This window comes from Dreissena polymorpha, chromosome 2 (genome assembly GCF_020536995.1).
Source record: "Dreissena polymorpha isolate Duluth1 chromosome 2, UMN_Dpol_1.0, whole genome shotgun sequence".
NCBI classification, from domain to species: domain Eukaryota; kingdom Metazoa; phylum Mollusca; class Bivalvia; order Myida; family Dreissenidae; genus Dreissena; species Dreissena polymorpha.
This window is the reverse complement of record NC_068356.1, coordinates 91494234-91520344: the sequence shown is the minus strand read 5'-3', so window position 1 is coordinate 91520344 and position 26111 is coordinate 91494234. Positions and strand designations below refer to the sequence as shown.

Below are 26111 nucleotides of genomic sequence, written 5' to 3'. Positions count from 1 at the left end.
GAGATTACAAATATTGTGCATAAACGTCTTTAAAAATTCTTAGCCTCATGATTGTGATAGAACCAGATGACTATTTGTTATAAAATGAATTAAATATTGTGAATTGCAAATACCCGATATAATACAGACATTGCATCGCCAATGATATGATAGCTAATGTCTTTACATGTGAAGTTGATGTTAAGTATGTGTGATCGTTCGCAGTGTCTGTCAATTGTGTGAAGACCAAATAACATACACTTAAATAAGGTACTGAAACGTCCAAATACATGTTTATTTCATATCATGAAAGTACTGCATATATTAATGAATGTATAAAAAGATACACCTATTAAACGTGTCCAATGAAAAAGGTTTGTTTAAGAAGTATGCGTATGCTCTTTTTTCTGAAAGATGAATATTAAACTGTCTTGGCAAACTTGCTCAAATCTTTATGCCCAGTTAAATTGACGGCCGATGAAGATACTTTGGTGAATTCAATGTTTTATTAAATAGTATTTAAATACTATTTTAAAATATTTGCAATGTATGTTGCATTTTATAAGAAATCACTTAAGCCTTCAAATGAACGGGTAGTTACATGTAGTTTTGCGTCTCAGAATCTTGATCTTGCGGCTTAATGTTTAAACTGTATGGAGTTGCCAGAGTCTCATACTTTTAGTGATACAATAATATCGATTGTTTTTATGGTTCGATAGTATATATAGTGATTTAGTAAACTGCTCAAACTACAAACAATTTTAGAAGTAGGCGTCTTTCCCAATCAAAATTAAACTTGCTTAGATGATCAGCTGGGAAAACCTATCGTTCCTCCATTTTGATGAACACATTTTCCAGTCTAGATTAATATCTGTACTAAGGACACAATATTTAAAAAAAAGACACACAAATGCGAAGAAAAGTTCGGTTCCAGAGATCTCGCTAATGTATCAACATCTCGGATTTGCATATGTGGCCTTGTATTTCTGGTGGTGTTAGGGTTTCTAAAAGTTATAACAACGGGCAAATTGCTGTATAATTATATAAATTTCAATATAATACATGTATTTTGCATTAACGACGCATAAACTATTGATTGACAAGAGTTAAAAGTTTTCAGATATTTTGTTTTCTTTATCATATACAGTGGACTCATGCCTGTGTTGTGTGATATTATAATGTGGTGATGTTCATGCAAGTCCATTTTTATTCGCAGAAATATATTTTTACGTGTTTAAGTATCTCTATCTCTTTCACTACAAAGGTACACGCGTTTCATGCCAATCTTAAACCATACATACGTGTGTAACATACGATGCTTTTGTCAGACACATACGTTTGGCAAAGAAACAGATTATCACGTTTATGTGCGTTTACAGTTTTATTTTGCAAATATTTTGTTTCAATTCAATTAAGTCCGTATTTAAATTTTTGTGTGAATGCAAAAGCTTTCGCAGATTCAAATATCTGATTTGCGACAAATTTAAACGCATATATGAATCTAATTCGTTCATTGTCACGTGTTGTTAAATGGAATAAAACTGAAACGATAGATGTAATATCTATAAATGTTTCTCTGTAAATTCTGCGGAAGAATTGACAACTGCAGAGCAAATGTTACATAATTATAAGTACTGTATACATTTATCTTCATTAAATATAATCAGTGCAGAGGAAAATTTGTAGAAATTGTCACATAAATACTTATCAACATAAGGGAGATTGTTTATGCGAACAGCTAAATTATAAAAACACATATCTTTTCAACCAGAAAAAGTATGTTGCATGAGCATTGATTTCTGTTTCTGTTTTTTGTTTTACCGAACACGATGGGACGCTGGTTAATATAAATACATATTGACTGCGATTGTATTGTTTTTTTATTAGCGTCATTAATTATTCACAACATATATATATGTATACCTTTGCATGTTTTCGAGGAATGGCACAAAATGTGAAATTTACGGATCGGCTGATAACACTTGGTCATATGCTTTTATCGGAGCTTCACTCAGTAAACCTATATGTATCGTTATGGAAAACAAAATCGTATGTATAATACGTAAAAATAAGTTATAACTGCACTGGGCAAGCTCAAATTGCATTACTGTAGTTAGTCAGAGACAGTTAAGCGAGTGATGCATTAAGACGCGATTACATTTAACTGAACAGCTTGAATAGACAGTATGTTGCAATCTGTACCGGAAAATGTTAGGTAGTGATTACATCTTTGTCAATTTGATCCTACATGTGCATTGCAATACATTAATAGGGCAATCAGTTATAAAAACTGTCAATGATATGTGATATTAATTTTAAATAATTTTTGGCTACAATTCTCAGAGTGTTTATCAAGGTTGTATTTATTTCACTGTTATTACTACATGTTTTGATTGTATGATCTCTATTTATTTATTTCATACCTAACACATGGGAATGCACATGATAAAACTAGTTTTGCTGACCTTATAGTCTGTCAAAAATTTAAAATAGTCTTTTGGTTATAGTATCATAAATCGTTTAGTTTTCATTCAATAGTTTTGTACACAATCAATTTAACAAGATAAAGATTGTACAGCTGGTAGAAGTGGAGGATAATTCAGTTTTGTTTGAACACGTTATTCGTTTTTATATCATAAAACATTACATACCACAGAATTGCAATTATCGAAACTAAGTAGCTTGTACTGACCACAACATAGTCTTAGTTTAAAAAAAAGTCTAGTAAGGCAAATGTGTCTTATAACCATGCGTATGTATATAACATGTAGGACCATTGTTTACAATGTGTGGTGTTCTTGAAAAAAAATCCAATATTGTTCATCGTAAACAAGTAGATCTGGTATTTCCATATGTGCACTTCAGTTCGAGTAAGCCATTGCAAAATAAGTTGTGTGCATGATATAAAAATGCTTCAATAAGTACGTTATGAGTTAGTATAGTATAGTTTCATTAATAAAGTTATTACAAATACTCCGATTTGATCAAACCAATAATAAAAAAGCATACAATCAAAACCATAGAATGCGTACGTAACAGTTTGACAGAATACACTACATAAACATAATGCTGTATAGTGAAATGTTTAAAAGCCTTTATATGGACATACTATCTTAATCTCGTTTGCACTACACGAGCGTGTACTTTTAAATATGCACTATATGTTTATATTTTCCTAGTGAATAAGCTGATAATTATTCATAATAAAATAAGATTTGTTTTTATTACCAATTTTATCAAAATTACAAATTACCACGACATGCATACCATTCTTTTTATTGCGTTATGTTTGCTAAAAATACATGCATTTATTGACAATAAGAGTGTGGGAGATTGGTTTGAATACATCAGACATAAAGAGACCAATAAATCTATAATAATGGATAAAATCTATCTGAGATGCATCTCCAACAGAATTTAGATAGGTTTGCATCCTGGTTGATTTATTGTTTATTGAACAGGCTATTTTTGTAATTATTATTTAGGGTATGATTACTAACGGAAATATGATGAGGTATGTCTTTTGAAATAACTGCTCGCATTTTTACAAGATATTTCACAATAATTAGTTACACTGGATGTGGCTCATACCATCACAACGTTATGGAAACGTTCATGAAAGACCAGTGTGCGCACACTAAATGCACACTGTTCTGCTCTCTATAAATGCTTTATAAACATGTACTTGTTATAGTTATATATTTTTTTATAAAATTGTAAATGTTCAATCCAAACATATAAACCTAATCAACCAGCAGCACTCCTTGTGACATATTTACTTATCTATTTAATATGTAGATTGTTTGGGGCCAATCACTTAGTGATAAGATGATCAGCCTGTCCGGTGCATTTTTTTTATAATTAATAAACATTCAGTGTAAGGTTTAGCGCATGCTTATTTTTTAGGGAATTTCAGGACAAGTTATATCGATGTTGCTATTGGCCAGCAATTCAATTTATGGATACGCAATAAACTCATGGTATTGCTTTTTAACAAAGTAATTACTTGTATAGGTGTGTTTAAGTTTTAAAATCATTTAAACGAGAATTTGGTTGTAAAATTAATTGACGAAAGTTCATTTGTAGTTTAGGATCAATCTATACAGATTTGCATTGATAAGTAGGGATTTCGTGTTGATGATAGATTCTGATCGTCGCATAATATGTAAGGGAAACTCTAAAGCGGATAACACATGTCAATGGGAATAATATTAATGAGACAGAATTCACTAGTCTACCAATTAATTAATCTGGGGCGAGATTAATATATACATCATAATTGATCATGATTCGAAGAAGTAAAGCCGTAGTCTACATGCATTTCTATAATAACATAATTTTAAAAGGTTCAAATGTAAGAGCATGGAGTTATTTTTTTTCCTTTAAGTTTGCCCTCGTTATGCAAGGATGTGTATACATGTAAATATTCATTCACATTTGACGACAACAATTATAATTTTACTCCAGATCATTAGTATATAGACAGATGTCAACCAAGCGCAATATATAGACCGAATTCAATGCGCTCGTTTTTTTTTTGTTTTGTGTTTGCTATGATATCCTTGCATAGTTTTGCTTATTGGCTGCTAGTTTAATGCGACTCCAAGTCAACATGACAAAGGACATGTATCTTGGATTTTTGTCAAATACTTTATATGGCAATCTTTCAAGTTACCAGCTCAGGTCGTATGTTACAAATTAGTATTGAGAATATAATTCAAACCTGTACGGTAAATGGTATTGTTGTGCATTATTAAAGGTAAAATCCCATTCAATATCCAACGCTTGTTTTTATCATTGTCGTATCGATCAAATACGCACGGTTCTGCAATAAGATCACACGATCGTGAGTTTGTTTCTGTAAAGGGAGCAATCAAAATGGAATGTAAATTAATATTATGAGTTATAACAAATGGTGAAATAGGCTCGACGACTTGTAATACGGTTCCTTTTCTGCTATTGCAGCTGAATGTACAGTTTTTAGATTATCATTAAATTATTTCATTTTCAGTGTTTCAATCCATACACATAACTATCAGGTAAAGCATTGACATTTGTTCTTTAATGTCTGAAGGTTAAATTTAAAACGAACAAATAATAACAACAAGACACCAATAAATTGCACATTATGTAGCACGCTATGTTGGTTTCTGAATGTACTTACCTGTATGAATTATTGCATAATATAAATCCTAGTACAACAAAGAAACACATTGTCCAAGACACGTGTCTGACTTTGCGTGGTACGCGTTTCATTTTGCACAATATACCTTGAAAACACGTCGCATAAATGTTTTGCTTGTCAATCGGAACTATTTTGACATCATAATTTTCAGCATTTGTTTGTCGGATTTCCGCAAGCAAATTGTCCATGGCCATTTCGTTGCGTAATACTCTTTCCAGAAGTCTCTCTTCATAATCGTAACGTGAACACACGGGACAAGATGGCTCTTTGGCGAATGTTCAGGGCGTAAAACAGAGTCCGAGTTAATTTCTTCATGATACGAGTGTGTCTCGCTTAAAACAATAAGTAAAACACGATGAGTTACTAAGACGTTGTTCAGCTTTCTGCGCCCTGTTCAACACACTGAATGTTCTTGTTCTGCATGGATTTTAAAGCTAGGCAAGCGAAACATATCTTAGTGTTGTGTAGCATTACGATTCTTTATTTAACGAGTTTGCTACTGAAGGGGATTTTGACTGATTTTACATATGTCTCTAAATATGATCATTATTCATTACGTTCGTTGATAATAAAACCTAAACTGGAAAAAGAATGCCTTTACAATAGCTGGAATGTTCTATGATACCACCAGTTACAGTGAAAATACCAGTAACCGTATAATAGTTCAATCCCCTTTAACTCTCTTTGGTTTAAAGGTAACGTGATTCTGAGTCTGAGGCGGCGTAAGAAACTATAAATATTCATAAATCATTATATTAAAAAATTAAAGGTGACAATTATTAACAGAAACTTAATATATGAGCAAATTTTATACAAATATATGCCAGGCATTTGTAAATGAAATTATTTTAATGTAAGTCCTTTTCAGAATAAATTCGGAATTGTAGTTTATTATTCAACTAAAAATATGAACAATTTACTTTCAGATTGGAACCATGTCATTTTACAAGGATGCCCTATGTTTCTCTCTACAGTAAAATTCGCGTACGTTTCTCACGACTTTGCATTTCAAACACATGTCAGCATTAAATTTAAAAGCCTGGGAAATGTCCAAAAGTTCAAATTTCAAACGAAACCCAGTTATCAGAAAGGCAGTATAGTTGATTTCAGCAGAACACATGTATGTGGTTTCTTTGGTTCTTGCGAAGCTGATTAAAAATGTGTGGATCATTTTATAATCGTAAATGAAAGACCGAGGGTATTTTAGTCGTTGTCAAAGGTGAAGACATAATTTTACCAGTACGTATTTACGTTTCAGATCAATTTGAAAGACGATTTTCCGAAGTTATGCATGCTTAATGTGCGGTACTCCAATACGAATAATAATAAGTATAATTATTAAATAAATATCTCTCAAAATGTTGATAGCTCGGCCTTTTTGTTGGTTTCACATTTTATGACCAACGACCAAAGGTTACTATAATTAACCTTTGGACTATTCAGTCATAGATGTATTTAACTCTTCATATCTTACGGTACAGCATTGGCAGATATGTACATGATTTGCACATTTTGTTAAACTTATCAAATTTAAACGATTCTTTAGTTAATGAGTTTACTATTGAAGGGGATTTTGACTGATTTTACATGAATGTCTCTGAATATGATTATTATTCATTACGTTCGTTGAAAATAAAACCTAAACTGGAAAGAGAATTCCGTTAAAGTAGCTGGAATGTTCTATGATACCACCAGTTACAGTGAAAATACCAGTAAGCGTATAATAGTTCAATCCCCGTTATCCCTCTTTAGTTTAAAGGTCACGTGATTCCGAGTCTGAGGCAGCGCAAGAAACTGTAAAAATTCATAAATCATTATATTAATAAATAAAGGTGACAATCATTAAAAGAAATCACAAAATGGAAACAAAAAGATCAAACATTTAAGATTGATTTTGCGTATACCTTGAGTTTTTATTTTTAACCCAATATATTGTTCGTCGGGAAAGGTAAAATAATTCAGGGATCGGAAACAATACAGTCGTAATAGGCGACAAACAAATTACGCTAAAGTTCGGTAAAGTTGCAAAAATGTTGTCATAATCTTATTTGTTTTACATCTTATCAGCAAACATACAAATACAATTGCATTAATTTTCTTTTAAATTATTACAAAATACATACACCATGTTAAATTGAAATGTCCATTGATACTGCGAAAAAGGCTGAAATGTTTTGAAATATACACGTACATTGGTTCAAATTTTGAAAGCGCTTAGTGCGAATTAAATACATTTAATTTATTGCCGATATGACAAATGCACTGAGACAGGTTTTATATGCAATCTGTTAATGGTGACCTCACAATTCCTCACAATTTCTTGTAAAATGATTACAATCCCGAGACACGATCTCTACAGAGAGGTTCATTGTCTTATATTATCATGATCATTTTCATATATAACCATTTACAGGAATTTAATATAAGCTCCATTTCTCTAATTACGCGTTATTGTGTCGTTTATCTCATTTTTGGTTGTAAGTGTACGTTTTTCAACAAAACGTATTGATATTAATTTCAACGTTCTCGATAACTTAATGAATTCCATTTTTTTTAAGTTCAACACGTGAATGTGTTGCATTCCAGAATGGTATTGTTTACACTCACAATGACACAAACGGGAACTAACCCTTTTGCAAATATTGTTATTACCACAATAACCAGTACTTAGCCATAATTTTTTTATGATCAATTGATTTTGTTTTATTTCAGTATTGTATATTTGTAAGATAGGTTCCTCCCAACCTTTTTAAATGGTGAAGTGTAAATCAGCTTCAAAAGGACAAACATAAAATAGTTTTTATTATAATTTTCACCGCACTATTCATAATATTCTGAAATTAAACTGTGTAACAAATGTTCCTGTGGTTACTGATCTATTTATCCTTGCTCTTGTTTGGTTTGTATATAAGACAATTATCAGATTATCAATCTATTAAATAGTTGAAACATATTCATTAAAAATATACATTTTCATAGAGCTATATCGTCATAGACTGTGGCTCTTTTCAGACCAAATATATAACTTTTTTCTTCCCAGATATTCCTCCGAAATCATATTCGCTGACGAGAAACATGTAACGAACATGAGGCAACACATGAATCGATAATTATTATCAATTATTTAATAGTAGCGCGCGAACGATGTTGTAGTTCTTATTAACAAGAAAAAAGTTTTTCCGATAGATATCATTACGAAATAGTATTAATCATTTTACTCTAATCCTGCTTTTTTTCAGCTATCATTGCATAGCGATTTATACGAGTAACATTTTGCTTTCAACGACATTCTTAGTCATAAACAGAACTGATGTAAATTGTCTTGACACTTCTAATGCAAATACTCGTTTTTTCGCCTTTGATTTCTTCTGTGGTCATTAAATCGTGAATACTCTTTAAATAATATGAAATATGAGATTGAGTATCAAGTATTTAACTATGCTTACATTTTGCTGTTCGCATTCTTTAAAAGGTAATCAATGCACACTTTTTTTCCATCTCATTGGAGTCATTCGGTCTGGGAATATTTACTACTTTAAACACGATTGCGTGATAATATGGTATAGAGTTAACATACACTTATCCCTCAAACTTTTATTAAGAACACGCTATCGGCATTCATTTTCCCTAATGAAGTTAATAATAAGGTGTGTAACATTTAAAAGAATTCGAAACCTTATAGTACCGCTAATTAAAAAAACCCGTAATCTACACAAAGTAAAACGAACAAAGAGTTTTGTCCAATTATTGAAGCATAATAAGTAGAAATTATATTTTGGAAGGAAACCTCGAAGAGGATTGAAATGTGTTTTTACTTGATCGTTTTCAAATCGTTATCACAAACTAAAAGCGGTAATATTTATACTCCACAATTCGATTTGAAAAACAGAAAACATTACATACACTATTTTGAACGAAACCATTACGTCGTGCAACACATCGATGTATTGGTTATCTCGAAGTCAAGAGATGCTGTAAATTGCTCCTTTGAACGGACACCCCTTTGTTCAAGAGAAATGAAAGAGTCGGTACATTTACTTATTCATCACCCATCCATATTTGAACACATGTAAGACAATACACTCTGCTTTAATAAGTTCTTTTTTATGACTTTTCCTGATTTAAAGACTCAACAGTATACATATTGTATGTTTGCTCAAATTTTGTTTTTATGCCAGTATTTATAAATTATCTTCATACTCAATAACATTTATCGGACTTGAAGAGGTTACATCACTCGTGAATACACGAGGGAAGTTAAATAGTTTTGGGAAAAGCGTATAGACGGATGCAGTCGTTCCTGATAAAACATCGAAGTCATCACATCGCAATCTTCGACAAAACAAATGCATACATGATGAATAATCACGGCCTAACGTCCATAACAGACGGACATCTTTTTAAGATTCATGGATAATAACCAGATTACTTCTGGATTTATCCGGAAATAATTAATGTGTTATTCGTCCTGTATGTGTTTATTAACAACAGTATTATACCAATAATACGAAAATACAAAAAAAAAACATAATATTTCATTGAACACGCATCTTGGCGAAAGTAAGGACTATATTAGTTTCGCTTCAATGAATCCCTTACTCGAAGCATGCATCAGGCATATAAACACTTATTCACAGTAAGCATTTAGTTAAAAGGTAATAACTTCCAAAACGGGTGATTTCTGAGTAATGTATTCAATCAAAACATGTCAAAGTGAACAAGCTAAACTTATCTACAAATTCAGAAATCATTTGGCATATTATCATTATAGGTTATCGTGCTATGTTACAACCTGAAGTGTAATAACGACCTGAATTGTAATAAACTTTATTACATTATTACAATTGCGTGACAACCTGAATTGTAATAACGCCCGAAAGTGTAATAAACTTTTTTCTTGCTTTAAAATTGCATCTGATCACATTTCCAAACACAGATTATTGCAAAATATAATGCATACATGGATATAATATATATATATATTAATAGGGTAATACGAATTATGAATAACAAAAAGTTGTTCTCATACAAACTCAATTGTAATAAAGTTATTACATTATTACAATCGCGTGTCGACCTGAATTGTAATAACGCCCGAAAGTGTAATAAACTTATTTCTTGGTTTAAAATTGCATCTTATCGCATTTTTAAGCACATATGTTTGCAAAATATAGTGTATATATGTATATAAAAATGTATCTTAATTAGGTTATACGACCTATGAATGACAAAAAATGTGTTCTCATACAAAACCAATTGTAATAAAGTTATTACATTATTACAACTGCTTGTCGACCTGAATTGTCATAACGCCCGAAAGTGTAATAAACTTATCCTTTGGTTAAAAATCGCATCTTATCGCATTTTCAAACACAGATTATTGCAAAATATAATGCATACATGTATATAAAATATTTATTAATAGGGCAATACGACCTATGAATGACAAAAAAGGTGTTCTCATACAACCTCAATTGTAATAAAGTTATTACATTATTACAATTGCGTGACAACCTGAATTGTAATAACGCCCGAAAGTGTAATAAACTTTTTTCTTGGTTTAAAATTGCATCTGTTCGCATTTCCAAACACAGATTATTTCAAAATATAATGCATACGTGGATATAATATATATATTAATAGGACAATACGACCTATGAATGACAAAAAGGTGTTCTCATACAACCTCAATTGTAACACAGTTATAACATTATTACAATCGCGTGTCGACCTGAATTGTTATAACAGCCCGAAAGTGTAATAAACTTATTTCTTGGGTTAAAAGTGCATCTGATCGCATTTTCAAGCACCTATGTTTGCAAAATATAGTGTATACATGTATATGAAAATGTATCTTTATAAGGTTATACGACCTATGAATGACAAAAAATGTGTTCTCATGCAAACTCAATTGTAATAAAGTTATAACTTTATTACAATTGCTTGTCGACCTGAATTGAAAAAACGCCCGAAAGTGTAATCAACTTATTTCTTGGTTTAAAATTGCATCTGGTCGCATTTTCAAACACAGATTATTGTCAAATATCATGCATACATGTATATAAAATATATATTAATAGGGCAATACGACCTATGAATGACAAAAAAGGTGTTCTCATACAACCTCAATTGTAATAAAGTTATTACATTATTACAATTGCGTGACAACCTGAATTGTAATAACGCCCGAAAGTGTAATAAACTTTTTTCTTGGTTTAAAATTGCATCTGTTCGCATTTCCAAACACAGATTATTTCAAAATATAATTCAAACGTGGATATAATATATATATTAATAGGACAATACGACCTATGAATGACAAAAAGGTGTTCTCATACAACCTCAATTGTAACAAAGTTATAACATTATTACAATCGCGTGTCGACCTGAATTGTTATAACAGCCCGAAAGTGTAATAAACTTATTTCTTGGGTTAAAAGTGCATCTTATCGCATTTTCAAGCACCTATGTTTGCAAAATATAGTGTATACATGTATATAAAAATGTATCTTTATAAGGTTATACGACCTATGAATGACAAAAAATGTGTTCTCATGCAAACTCAATTGTAATAAAGTTATAACTTTATTACAATTGCTTGTCGACCTGAATTGTAAAAACGCCCGAAAGTGTAATCAACTTATTTTTTGGTTTAAAATTGCATCTGGTCGCATTTTCAAACACAGATTATTGTCAAATGTCATGCATACATGTATATAAAATATATATTAATAGGGCAATACGACCTATGCATGACAAAAAAGGTGTTCTCATACAACCTCAATTGTAATAAAGTTATTACATTATTACAATTGCGTGACAACCTGAATTGTAATAACGCCCGAAAGTGTAATAAACTTTTTTCTTGGTTTAAAATTGCATCTGTTCGCATTTCCAAACACAGATTATTTCAAAATATAATGCATACGTGGATATAATATATATATTAATAGGACAATACGACCTATGAATGACAAAAAGGTGTTCTCATACAACCTCAATTGTAACAAAGTTATAACATTATTACAATCGCGTGTCGACCTGAATTGTTATAACAGCCCGAAAGTGTAATAAACTTATTTCTTGGGTTAAAAGTGCATCTTATCGCATTTTCAAGCACCTATGTTTGCAAAATATAGTGTATACATGTATATGAAAATGTATATTTATAAGGTTATACGACCTATGAATGACAAAAAATGTGTTCTCATGCAAACTCAATTGTAATAAAGTTATAACTTTATTACAATTGCTTGTCGACCTGAATTGTAAAAACGCCCGAAAGTGTAATCAACTTATTTCTTGGTTTAAAATTGCATCTGGTCGCATTTTCAAACACAGATTATTGTCAAATATCATGCATACATGTATATAAAATATATATTAATAGGGCAATACGACCTATGAATGACAAAAAAGGTGTTCTCATACAACCTCAATTGTAATAAAGTTATTAAATTATTACAATTGCGTGACAACCTGAATTGTAATAACAACCGAAAGTGTAATAAACTTTTTTCTTGGTTTAAAATTGCATCTGATCGCATTTCCAAACACAGATTGTTTGTTTGTTTGTTTGTTTGTTTGTTTGTTTGTTTGTTTGTTTGTTTGTTTGTTTGTTTGTTTGTTTGTTTGTTTGTTTGTTTGTTTGTTTGTTTGTTTGTTTGTTTGTTTGTTTGTTTGTTTGTTTGTTTGTTTGTTTGTTTGTTTGTTTGTTTGTTTGTTTGTTTGTTTGTGTTTGTTGTTTGTTTGTTTGTTTGTTTGTTTGTTTGTTTGTTTGTTTGTTTGTTTTGTTTGTTTGTTGTTTTGTTGTGTTTGTTTGTTTTGTTTGTTTGTTTGTTTGTTTGTTTGTTTGTTTGTTTTGTTTGTTTGTTGTTTGTTTGTTTGTTTGTTGTTTGTTTGTTTTGTTTTGTTTTGTTTGTTTGTGTTTGTTTGTTTGTTTGTTGTTGGTTGTTTGTTTGTTTGTTTGTTTGTTTGTTGTTTGTTTTGTTTGTTTGTTTGTTTGTTTTGTTTGTTTGTTTGTTTGTTTGTTTGTTTGTTTGCTTATTTATTTATATGTATATTTATTTATTTATGTATTTATGTATTAATTTATTTATTTATTTGTAATAGTTAATTCATTCATTCACTCACTCACTAACTCACTCACACACTGACTGACTGACTGACTGACTCACTCACTCACTCACTCACTCACTCACTCACTCACTCACTCACTCACTCACTCACTCACTCACTCACTCACTCACTCACTCACTCACTCACTCACTCACTCACTCACTCATTCATTCATTCATTCATTCATTCATTTATTTATTTATTTATTTATTTATTTATTTATTTATTTATTTATTTATTTATTGATTTATTTATTTATTTATTTATTTATTTATTTATTTATTTATTTATTTATTTATTTATTTATTCATTCAGTCAACCGTACGTTTGTTAGTTCGTTCGTTTGTGCGCTTGTGCGTTCATGCGTTTGTTCATTGGTTCGTTCATTCCTTTATTTATTAATTTAGTAATTAATTTTGTTTTGAACTTTATGCAATTCTTTTCTTTATAAATATCTGTGTGTAAAAAAAAACTACACAAGAAAATGTTTGTATAAAAAACGTTCCAAATTGAAATACCGTCAATAACTAAAAAGTATATATTTAATAGAAGCGCGATAAAACCATCCCGGTCATTCATTAAGATGCTTAAAAGTATTAAATTGATACAATTATTTGCCATAATGTATGTCTATGTTCATGTGTGTACATTCAAAACTTGTTCTTATGTAGAAGTCTTCAGGGAAATATCATTTGTGAAGTAATATTGGTGCTTTTCACAGTTAAATACAAGTTTAAACTGTCAAAGACGAGAACATATTTCAAAGCACGTTATGAAAGAACTAAGTAATTTATGCGCGAAATCGGTTTCTAATTTACAGCACATACTGCATGTGAAATAAATATTCGCTAGCGAAATATCTAATGGGACAGAGACGCAATTATATTATATTCCTGTATACGGTTTTTAGTCTGAACTTATCGGTTCACCTTTAAGTAAGACATAAACTGCCTCCATGCTATGCGAATTAATTGTTTTATTATTTATTTAATTGTATTTGTCGTCCTCATTAAACTCGCGGTGTTCTTTGTTTCTTCCAGAAAATCAATTCTTCGACTTTGATGTCGTCTATACTCTTCAATTTAAAAGTCAACGGCGCTATTTTCAGATGTTTATTTCAAAATTGGAATCCATGCTATTTTGCATATGCTGTATAAACAATACCCCCAATAAAACAGCGGAAGTCTGCACTGTGTATTAGCAACCCGCTAAGAAAACGCAAGAAGTCATAAATGTATGATTAAAATGTGTGGAAAGACAACTGCGTCTTTACAACAAAATATTTATCGCTTCCATTATCGTAGTTAAGGTATGTTAACAACTATTTTAACAATTAATGTAATTTCATATCTTAAAAATAAAGACAGCCACACCTGAGTTAATTTATATACTTTTTTATATAAATTGCAACATGGAAAGGGTCAGAAAAATAAGCCGTGACATTTGTTTTCGAATTTTCGTATTGCGTAACAATAGAAATAACGGTTATCACCACTATTAAAAGCGGCCTAATCATATTTTGGGTCCGATTAACAGGAAATTGTAGCATGACACACCCACATCAAAAACCCTGTTAATACGAGATGTCATAAAGTACCCAAGACCCCCCTCCTGCTGCTACGAAACGATCATTTTTTAACCTTCATCCATCATTTATTTAATCATTGTTTTAACGTGGCAGCATTAACATAATATGCATATTATATAATATAAAGTACAAATAATCATAAGAATAATCATATCAAACATAAAATAAGAAATTAAAATAAAAAATAAAAATGATGATGATGATGATGATGATGATGATGATGATGATGATGATGATGATGATGATGATGATGATGATGATGATGATGATGATGATGATGATGATGATTATGATCATAATGATGATGATGCTGCTGATGATGAAGATGATGATGGTGATGATGATGATGATGAAGATGATGATAATGATTATGATGATGATGATGATGATCATCATCATCATCATGATCATGATCATAATGATGATGATTGTTATGATGATGAACATGATGATGATGATGATGATGATGATGATGATGATGATGATGATGATGATGATGATGATGATGATGATGATGATGATGAAGATCATGAGGACGATGATCATGATGATGATGATGATAGTCTAAAGGCCTTAGAATCAAAGAAAATTATTAAATAACGAACGAACGAACGAACGAAGTAACGAACCAACCAACGAATGAACCAACGAACAAACCAAAGGACAAAAAACGGACGGACGGACGGGCGAACGAACAAACAAATAATAAATAATTAAAAACATAAATCATTAAATAAATAAAAATGAATGAGTGAATGAATGAATGAGTGAATGGGTTAGTGAATAAATGAATAAATTAATAAATGCAAAAAATGAATTAAAAAATCAATGAATAAATGAATAAATGAGTAAATGAATAAATGAATAAATGAATTAATGAATGAAAGAAAGAAAGAAAGAAAGAACGTGCGAACGAACGAACGAACCAATGAACAAATGCACGAACGCACAAAAACGCACGAACGAACGAAAAAACGAAAGGACGGACGGACTGAATAAATGAATAAATAAATGAATGAACGAACGAACACACAAACAAACGAACAAACGAACGAACGAACAAACTAACAAAAGAACGAATGAGCGAAAGAACGAACGAGCGAACGAAAAGAACAAACCGAAGAACGAACAAACAAATCAATGAACAAACGCACGAACTCACAAACGAACGCACGAACGAACGAGCGAACAAACGGACGGACGGATGAATAGATGAATAAATGAATAAGTAGATAAATAGATAAATGAATAAATGAAAACAAACGAAACCCTAGTGTTTTCAAAATTATTAATCTATCGTACATTTGTCATGAATGACAAATAAACCACGCGGCAACAAGATTCAATTCAGTATTTATTATATTCAATCTCAAAATGTTCCGAATTCCTTAAATAAAATAAATATTTATAACCAATATTTAAATTCTTTATTGAGTTCAAGACCTAAATATGCATTTTCTTGCATTATTATTTTAATAAATAATCGAGAAGATCGCGATACCGTAGCCTATTCCGTTTTCCTTCTGTTTAGTTATAGAACTTTCAGCAAGGTTATCTATCGAAATGTTATGGCGTTAGCCTCTTACCCCATTCCAAATGGTATGATGGTAATACCATTGCCTGTCCGTACAACGTAATTCCGTTAACCTAAGGCCTGTTGAACAGAACAACTCGAGTCGTATCGGGTGAGTTACAACATTTTAAATAACTCTTTTGACCAGTAATTCTTTTCAGCTCAATTCAACAGTGAAAAATGCATCTTATATCACTTTAAACCAAGAAATAAGTTTATTACACTTTCGGGCGTTATTACAATTCAGGGCGACACGCGATTGTAATAATGTAATAACTTTATTACAATTGAGTTTGTATGAGAACACCTTTGTTGTCATTCATAGGTAGTATTACCTTATTAAGATACACGTTTACATACATGTATACACTATATTTCGCAATAATATGTGTTTGAAAATGCGATAAGATGCAATTTTACACCAAGAAATAAGTTTATTACACTTTCGGTCGTTATAACAATTCAGGTCGACAAGTAATTGTAATAATGTAATAACTTTATTACAATTGAGTTTGTATGTGAACACCTTTTTGTCATTATAGGTAGTATAACCTTATAAATATACATGTTTTATATACATGAATACACTATATTTTGCAATAATTTGTGTTTGAAAATGCGATCAGATGCAATTTTAAACCAAGAAATAAGTTTATTACACTTTCGGGCGTTATTACAATTCAGGTCGACAAACAGTTGTAATAATGTAATAACTTTATTACAATTAAGGTTGTATGAGAACACCTTTTTTTGTCATGCATAGGTCGTATTGCCCTATTAATATATATTTTATATACATGTATGCATTATATTTGACAATAATCTGTGTTTGAAAATGCGATAATATGCAATTTTAAACCAAGAAATAAGTTTATTAAACTTTCGGGCGTTATTACAATTCAGGTCGACAATCAATTGTAATAATGTTATAACGTTATTACAATTGAGTTTGCACGAGAACACATTTTTTGTCATTCATAGGTAGTATTACCTTATAAAGATACATTTTCATATACATGTATACGATATATTTTGCAAAAATATGTGCTTGAAATTGCGATAAGATGCACTTTTTAAACCAAGAAATAAGTGTATTACACTTTCGGGCGTTATTACAATTCAGTTCGACGCGCGATTGTAATAATGTAATAACTTTATTACAATTGAGTTTGTATAAGAACACCTTTTTGTCATTCGTAGGTCGTATTGCCCTATTAATATATATATTATATCCACGTATGCATTATATTTTGCAAAACTCTGTGTTTGGAAATGCGATCAGATGCAATTTTAAACCAAGAAAAAAGTTTATTACACTTTCGGGCGTTATTACAATTCAGGTTGTCACGCAATTGTAATAATGTAATAACTTTATTACAATTGAGTTTGTATGAGAACACATGCTTTGTCATTCATAGGTCGAATTACCTTATAAAGATACATTTTTATATACATGTATTCACTATATTTTGCAAATATATGTGCTTGAAAATGCGATAAGATGCACTTTTAAACCAAGAAATAAGTTGATTACACTTTCGGGCGTTATTACAATTCAGGTCGACACGCGATTGTAATAATGTAATAACTTTATTACAATTGAGGTTGTATGAGAACACCTTTTTGTAATTCATAGGTCGTATTGCCCTATTAATATATATTTTATATCCATGTATGCATTATATTTGGAAATTATCTGTGTTTTAAAATGCGACAAGATGCAATTTTAAACCAAGAAATAAGTCTACTTCACTTTCAGGCGTTATTACAATTCAGGTCGACAAGCGATTGTAATAATGTAATCACTTTATTACAATTGAGTTTGTATGAGAACACATGTTTTGTCATTCATAGGTCGAATTACCTTATAAAGATACATGTTCATATACATGTATACACTATATTGTGCAAAAAATGTGTTTGAAAATGCGATCAGATGCAATTTTAAACCAAGAAATAAGTTTATTACACTTTCGGGCGTTATTACAATTCAGGTCGACAAGCGATTGTAATAATGTAATAAAGTTTATTACAATTGAGTTTGTATGAGAACACCTTTTTGTCATTCATAGGTCGAATTACCTTATAAAGATACATGTTCATATACATGTATACACTATATTGTGCAAAAATATGTGCTTGAAAATGCGATAAGATGCACTTTTAAACCAAGAAATAAGTTTATTACACTTTCAAGCGTTATTACAATTCAGGTCGACGCGCGATTGTAATAATGTAATAACTTTATTACAATTGAGTTTGTATGAGAACACCTTTTTGTCATTCATAGGTCGTATTGCCCTATTAATAAATATTTTATATCCATGTATGCATTATATTTGGAAATAATCTGTGTTTTAAAATGCGACAAGATGCAATTTTAAACCAAGATTATTTTTTTTTTGCTTTCGGGCGTTATTACAATTCAGGATGTCAAGCGATTGTAATAATGTAATAACTTTATTACAATTGAGGTTGTATGAGAACACCTTTTTGTCATTCATAGGTCGTATTGTCCTATTAATATATATTTTATATCCATGTATGCATTATATTTTGCAACAATCTGTGTTTGGAAATGCGATCAGATGCAATTTTAAACCAAGAAAAAAGTTTATTTCACTTTCGGGCTCTATTACAATTCAGGTTGTCACGCGATTGTAATAATGTAATAACTTTATTACAATTGAGGTTGTATGAGAACACCTTTTTGTCATTCATAGTCCGTATTGCCCTATTAATATATATTTTATATCCATGTATGCATTATATTTTGCAACAATCTGTGTTTGGAAATAAAATCAGATGCACTTTTAAACCAAGAAATAAGTTTATTACACTTTCGGGCTGTTAGAACATTTCAGGTCGACACGAGATTGTAATAATGTTATAACTTTATTGCAATTGAGGTTGTATGAGAACACCTTTTTGTCATTCATAGGTCGTATTGCCCTATTAATATGTATATTATATCCACGTATGCATAATATTTGGAAATAATCTGTGTTTGGAAATGCGATCAGATGCAATTTTAAACCAATAAAAAAGTTTATTACAATTTCGGGCGTTATTACAATTCAGGTTGTCACGCAATTGTAATAATGTAATAACTTTATTACAATTGAGGTTGTATGAGAACACCTTTTTTGTCATTCATAGGTCGTATTGCCCTATTAATAAATATTTTATATACATATATGCATTATATTTTGCAATAATCTGTGTTTGAAAATGCGATAAGATGCGATTTTAAACCAAAAGATAAGTTTATTACACTTTCGGGCGTTATTACAATTCAGGTCGACAAGCAGTTGTAATAATGTAATAACTTTATTACAATTGTTTTTGTATGAGAACACATTTTTTGTCATTCATAGGTCGTATTACCTAATTAAGATACATTTTTATATACATATATACACTATATTTTGCAAACATATGTGCTTAAAAATGCGATAAGATGCAATTTTAAACCAAGAAATAAGTTTATTACACTTTCGGGCGTTATTACAATTCAGGTCGACACGCGATTGTAATAATGTAATAACTTTATTACAATTGAGTTTGTATGAGAACACCTTTTTGTTATTCATAATTCGTATTACCCTATTAATATATATATTATATCCATGTATGCATTATATTTTGCAATAATCTGTGTTTGAAAATGTGATCAGATGCAATTTTAAAGCAAGAAAAAAGTTTATTACACTTTCGGGCGTTATTACAATTCAGGTTGTCACGCAATTGTAATAATGTAATAAAGTTTATTACAATTCAGGTCGTTATTACACTTCAGGTTGTAACAGTGCTATATTTCTGTTGAAACATGTGTTTCAATGAGTATATGGATACTGCCTTATGAATTTGACTTATATGAACTCATATCGGAATTGCTATGAATTTATTAAGTTCTTATAATAGCAATATTAATACTATACTATATACTATATAGTATAATATACTATACTCTAGTATAGAGTACCGATGTGAGAGAATGGTTTAAACTTAAAAACTGTACTAAACCGTAGATACGTTTATTGATCCGTATTGAATATGTAATTGAACACTCGGTTTTAATAGAGAATTGTGGATGTTAATAAGAAAATCTTTCCTGAAAATGTTCGTATATTTTCAGTATGATTATGCAATAAATATGTGTACAACATATAAATTGAAATAAATCAAACATACTGTGAAAAACTATAATGTTGATTACGCAATATCCATTTTATTTTAAGTATACCGTATATAGGTATTAAAAGTATGATATATAAAGGGATATCGGATGGCAGACAAATGCGGAATGATCGAAAAACTGACCCACTCAACAATGCTAGTGCTTAAGGTTTTAGTTATTTCAACGAATAAAATAAACAGTTTTAGAACTAACATAGAATTATATAGATACAATATAGAATTACTTTAGTGAAAAGACCAACAGTGCCTAGGAATAATTGCACACAACACTACTTGGGTATAGTTCTTGCAATGTGAAAAGAACGATGGCATATTCGAAGAAAAACATTTTTAAATAATAATATATTGGATAAAATGTGTTCTTAATTATTCTCTGATACATGTGCAATATATCTTACATGTATATGGATTTGCTCGGCGTTTATTGATAAGTGTAAAGTATTCTGCTGGCAAAATTACAAACATTTGCCATAAGAGAATAATCACCATCGACGCAAACGCAAGACCTTTCTTTGAAACATGGCAGTAACATTATACTGTTTTCCTGTATGAATAATCTCTAACCGACAGAATTGTCAGCCTAATTACAACGTAAAAGTCCGCAACGACAAGAAACAATATTATTAGTATTAGCTATAAATAAAGCCATTGTGCTAAATGAGAGCTTTGCAGCTGCATAATGAACTAAATGAACTTTGACAATTTTTTTCTTTAATTCAATCTCCTGGGGGCGGAATGCTTGACTGTTTTATCGACCCATTGGCATTTGTTTCATTATCCATTATGTTGCAATACTTTCATCGGTGTATTATAAGCTAGATAACGGCGCCATTAATATAAATTGAGTTCTTACGACAGATCATTTTTTAAATTTTCACAACAATAGCACGTCGGTAGTGCGGCGACAAATGACTAAAGTGTCACTGTAGCCAATCATTTAGATTCTTAATATAGCAGAAAAAAAATGACGGGAAATGAGTCCATTGTCCACGGTAGAGTTTTCATTTACAAATGAGACGGGTAGGAATGCCATTGAAAGAGGAGTGTGTTAACCTTCTCGAATTGCCAGTGTCATTCAAGAACCAATAAGGTATTCACAGTGCACGATGACATGTTATTGATGCAATTTACTGCTGAACACATGTTTAAGTTATCATATACCTATTTTGAATACGTGAAATTATGTTGTGTATGCTTTACAAGGATTATTTAAATTTAGTGTGACTGCTTTATGCTGTTCTTCTAGAAGTGTATTGTTAAGTTTCGACTTCAATGCAAGCTGACAACAGTTTACAAACTATCATTAAAATAAATAAAACATATTTTATGCAGTTACACAGGCAGAAACTGTGATGACAAATAAATATTGCATCATTTATGTTGTTATATGAATATGTGTTATTTTGGTTTCACGTATATGTTTGTTTGTCACTCAAACAATGCTTAACTTGAGGATTGATGACGTCATACGCATCTTTAGAGAATAATAATATATTTCAAGGTTGAAAAAAACTCTACACTAACAAAGTTTCGGTGCACATTTATCTCATGAGCAATAAAGACATTATAACTATCAAATTGATGCAGTTCTCTCTAGAAAAATAATTAAAATGGTTAAGTTAGTTTAAAAATACTTTAATCTCAAAATTGATTACTTTTACTATTCAGAGGAGGGATAATCGCCGTCGCCGTGGGGTAGTGGTTATGGTTTCCGCCTAGCGATCTGGAGGTCACGGGTTCGATCCCCACTGTGGGAGCGTTCTTAAGATCTCCCATAGACACCAAGGAAACGGACTCGAGAGCGTTTCATATAAGCCTTAGGCTTGTTATGTAATCGAGCTTAAATAAATAGGTTTAGAAAAATAATTATATTCACATTCAGTTTGAAATTTCTTTGCAAACATGTTGTGCAATCTTTAAAATTATTTGCGCATTTATTGACCCGTACAAATTGTATCGAACAAAACATTATGAAACAGAAACTTTACATGTACTACATGTACTACTTATATGTAACTATTGAAATATGATGAGGTGCATTATTAAAGTAATCAACCATGCAGTGAGTTAAGATCCATCGACCATACCTATCAAACTCCTGTACAACTGTAGTTGCATACAGTCAAGTGACTACCTCAGCCCGGGAGATTGTTTCCAACCAAGCCCCTGATTATCAGCTTATGATTATTGTTTTAATGCACTTCAGAAAAGGCATTCCATCTTAAGGGTTTGCAAGAGAAAGACCGACATATGACACAATTCCTCTTGCCTGATGACTCGTTTAATTTCATCCGAATTATGCGTGATTTTGTTCTGCGATACGTGTTCTTTCTTTAGTCTGCACGTCGGGAAATGAACCATTGGTAAGATAAAACACAATACGCAATAGCTGGTGTTGTACAATACGCAATAGCTGGTGTTGTAAGGACATACCTTTACGTATACAACGTTATTTCAGGTTTAATTAATCAAAAACCTACGATGAAATCCTTTCAAGGTTTCAAGGCGTTTGATCTGATAGCTAAATGGACCCTTCAATATTGGGTATCAAACAGCGTGAACATGAAAAAAGTCGCCGCTGTCGCTGGGTTAAAAGAGAAGAACTGTTGTGCCGATCTCTTCGCAATTAACGTCACGTCATTAGATTCATGATCCGACACATTACACTACGTAAGTATAACGGTAACCTTTTATTAAGAGCTATAATAATGTATTAAGTTTTTCTGAGAAAACTCAAATTAGAGATATTTGGACAAAGACATCGCACGGCGGGAGCTCTGCGACTTATTACAAATGTGTCATTGCATCCTAGCACAACATAAATATTGATGCAAAGCATCAAAGGGCGTCGGGAATTTCAGTGTAAAAGGCACTCAATGAAGTTACATGGAACGATTTTTTTTCTACTGTAAATATATATATATTGGCCGATTATTTTAAACAAAATAGAAAAAGATACTGGTATAACCATTATTTATGATTTTGTGTTATCACTCACAAATAACCATCATCTATGATGTTGTGTTATAACCCCCAGATAACCAGTATCTATGATTTTGTGTTGTAACCCCAGCATATTTCATAGTTCATTTTATTTACATTGGTTTTCTTTTTTTACCGGCATTCGTGTGCAGTTTTCATTAATGGAACAGAACTGTGTTGGTTTTAAAAAATCTGCTTCATCTTGTAAGCTTGATTTCATAGTTTTCTCAACTTCAAGGGGAGATGATTCTGAACTTAGTCTTACGTTGCTAATTTACGATAGGGGTTGAGTACTCATTGATATGAAAACATTATAAAAGTTTTAATGTGTTTACGAACCCCCACCCCACCCTCTGACACATATATTTCATGAGCATAATAAAAACAAATAATGCTTACAATAAAACAGTATATTTATTTAAACTAAAATGTCTACATCAAAACAAAAAATAGAACATAGAACACAAATAAAATAATTTGATTCTACTGGGGCTCAAACCTTGGGCCTCTCACATGTGAAGCGAGCGTGTAACCACTACACTACTGAACCGCTTGATAAATCACCTTCTTACTAAGATATTAATAAGTGACTGTATTGTAACGGTTATCAATAAAGCAATAAACCGTGTAATCGCTGTTGTCTTGTAATATTGAAGAAAATACGCGTTCACCAAAACTCGAACAGCAAAAGTCTGCGCTATTGTTAGAAAAACCACAAAATTAATATATATTTTGAGTATGATTTGTTTTTATACAAAACCAGAAAGTTTCACCGGTTCGCGTATTTGCCCAGTCCCTGCGATCTTTTATTATTTCCCAGTGCCTGTGATCAGTTATTAATTAAATAATTAGCTTTGCATTATTGGCAATACATGTTGTAGTAAATGTAATAGGCACAAATGCAGTACTTATTTACACTAATTTACGCAAACAATCACCACTATGCAAGATATTCTGACAACAAAAATATATACATTGATCCGTAAAATAACTTCTCCTCCCATAAGCGAAAAAAAAACGTATTACATACGAGTCGCTGCACTTCAGTGCGACGCTAATTACTAGTCCAGCGGAAATCAAGTGACATAAAAATGAGAGTGGTCGGCGGCAGGGATGTTATTTAAAAGTGCCACACGTGATTGTTTCGGCTTCCATACAAGCCTTTATTATACAGGCGTTCACCTTCTCTCAATAAAAGAGTTAATTCAATGAGAACAGATGTAAACAAAGCACAATCTCTAATAAAGCAGTTTTGAATCTTTTTTGTGATCATCAAAATATCTTGTTCAAATATTATCATCTTTATATGACAGAACGACGCCTTATAATTTTATCATGTTCGAGTCCTAACAATTATTATTCGAGATGTTTCTAGATCGATCTTTTAATACAGATCGTTTGATCTTTCTATTTAGCTTTTAACACACATCAATTAAATTTAAAGGAAAAGAACACAAGTGTAATCTTTTTTCAAACGAGTTACACATCTCTTTTGAAAGCGCAAACGATAGAATCGTAATACCAACTGTTAATTGTAATAATGTCGTTCAATTAAGCTCACTCTGATGTTCGTCTTATAACGGTTAAAAAAGCAAACGTTTCTTGTATTTCTCAGTGCATATAACATGTAACGCAAATAATAAAACAGCAAACTATTGACACTAAAACTTACGCCCATTAGAATGCGTTCCAAAACACAAACATCATATCAAATATATCTCCTTTCAAGATAAGGGGCATATTCTGCATAGCATACGTAATTATAACCATAAACTATATCGGCTACGGTCGTTTCCCTTGGTGAAAGTATGCTACAAATAGACGTCTGGAAACTTTCAACTGAGATGGTAATACAAAATTATCAGTTAAATACATTTGTTATAGTTAGATGTATAAGATTTGCGTTATTTGGTACCTGCTCTCACTTTCAACTGAGAAGTTAATAACAATATTACAGATAATAATACATGTTTAATGGTTTGATGCATAAGATTTGCCTTGTTTGGTAACTTTTTTACCACAATCGACTTCGGATCAAGGTAAAACTTTCCATCAGCACATAAACATACCACGTACTTTGCATGTACAGGTGTTTTCGATAGGTCAGACAGGAACCAATATGTGTAAGCAGTTTGGTATTATTATTAATTTGCTCTATGTTATGCTCATTAGTATCCCTTTATATTCTTCCGTAAGATCAATAAAAAAACTGGCGCAACGTTTACTTTTATGTGATTTAAAATCAAGATGTGCGAGCTCATTTCAAAGTTGAACTCTATTGGGAAGCGGATAAAATACATGTAACAAATAAATTGACATTCATGATGAACACATTTTCCTAATTTACTATTTTATTTCATCGTATATGAGTTACTTTGTATTTGAATAACTAGCACAAGTTAACTTTAGATTCTTCCCTTAGACATATATGAAATAAAGGAAATACTAGTTTTTCTAGATATGATATGTTGTTATTTATAACATTC

At 31.1% G+C, this 26111-nt stretch overlaps 1 protein-coding gene across 2 annotated transcripts in view; it reads right to left on the bottom strand.

Moving 5' to 3' along the window:
- LOC127868039 (uncharacterized) overlaps positions 1-26111 on the bottom strand; it is a 68361-nt gene that overhangs the window by 26312 nt on the left and 15938 nt on the right. The window lies entirely within an intron of this gene.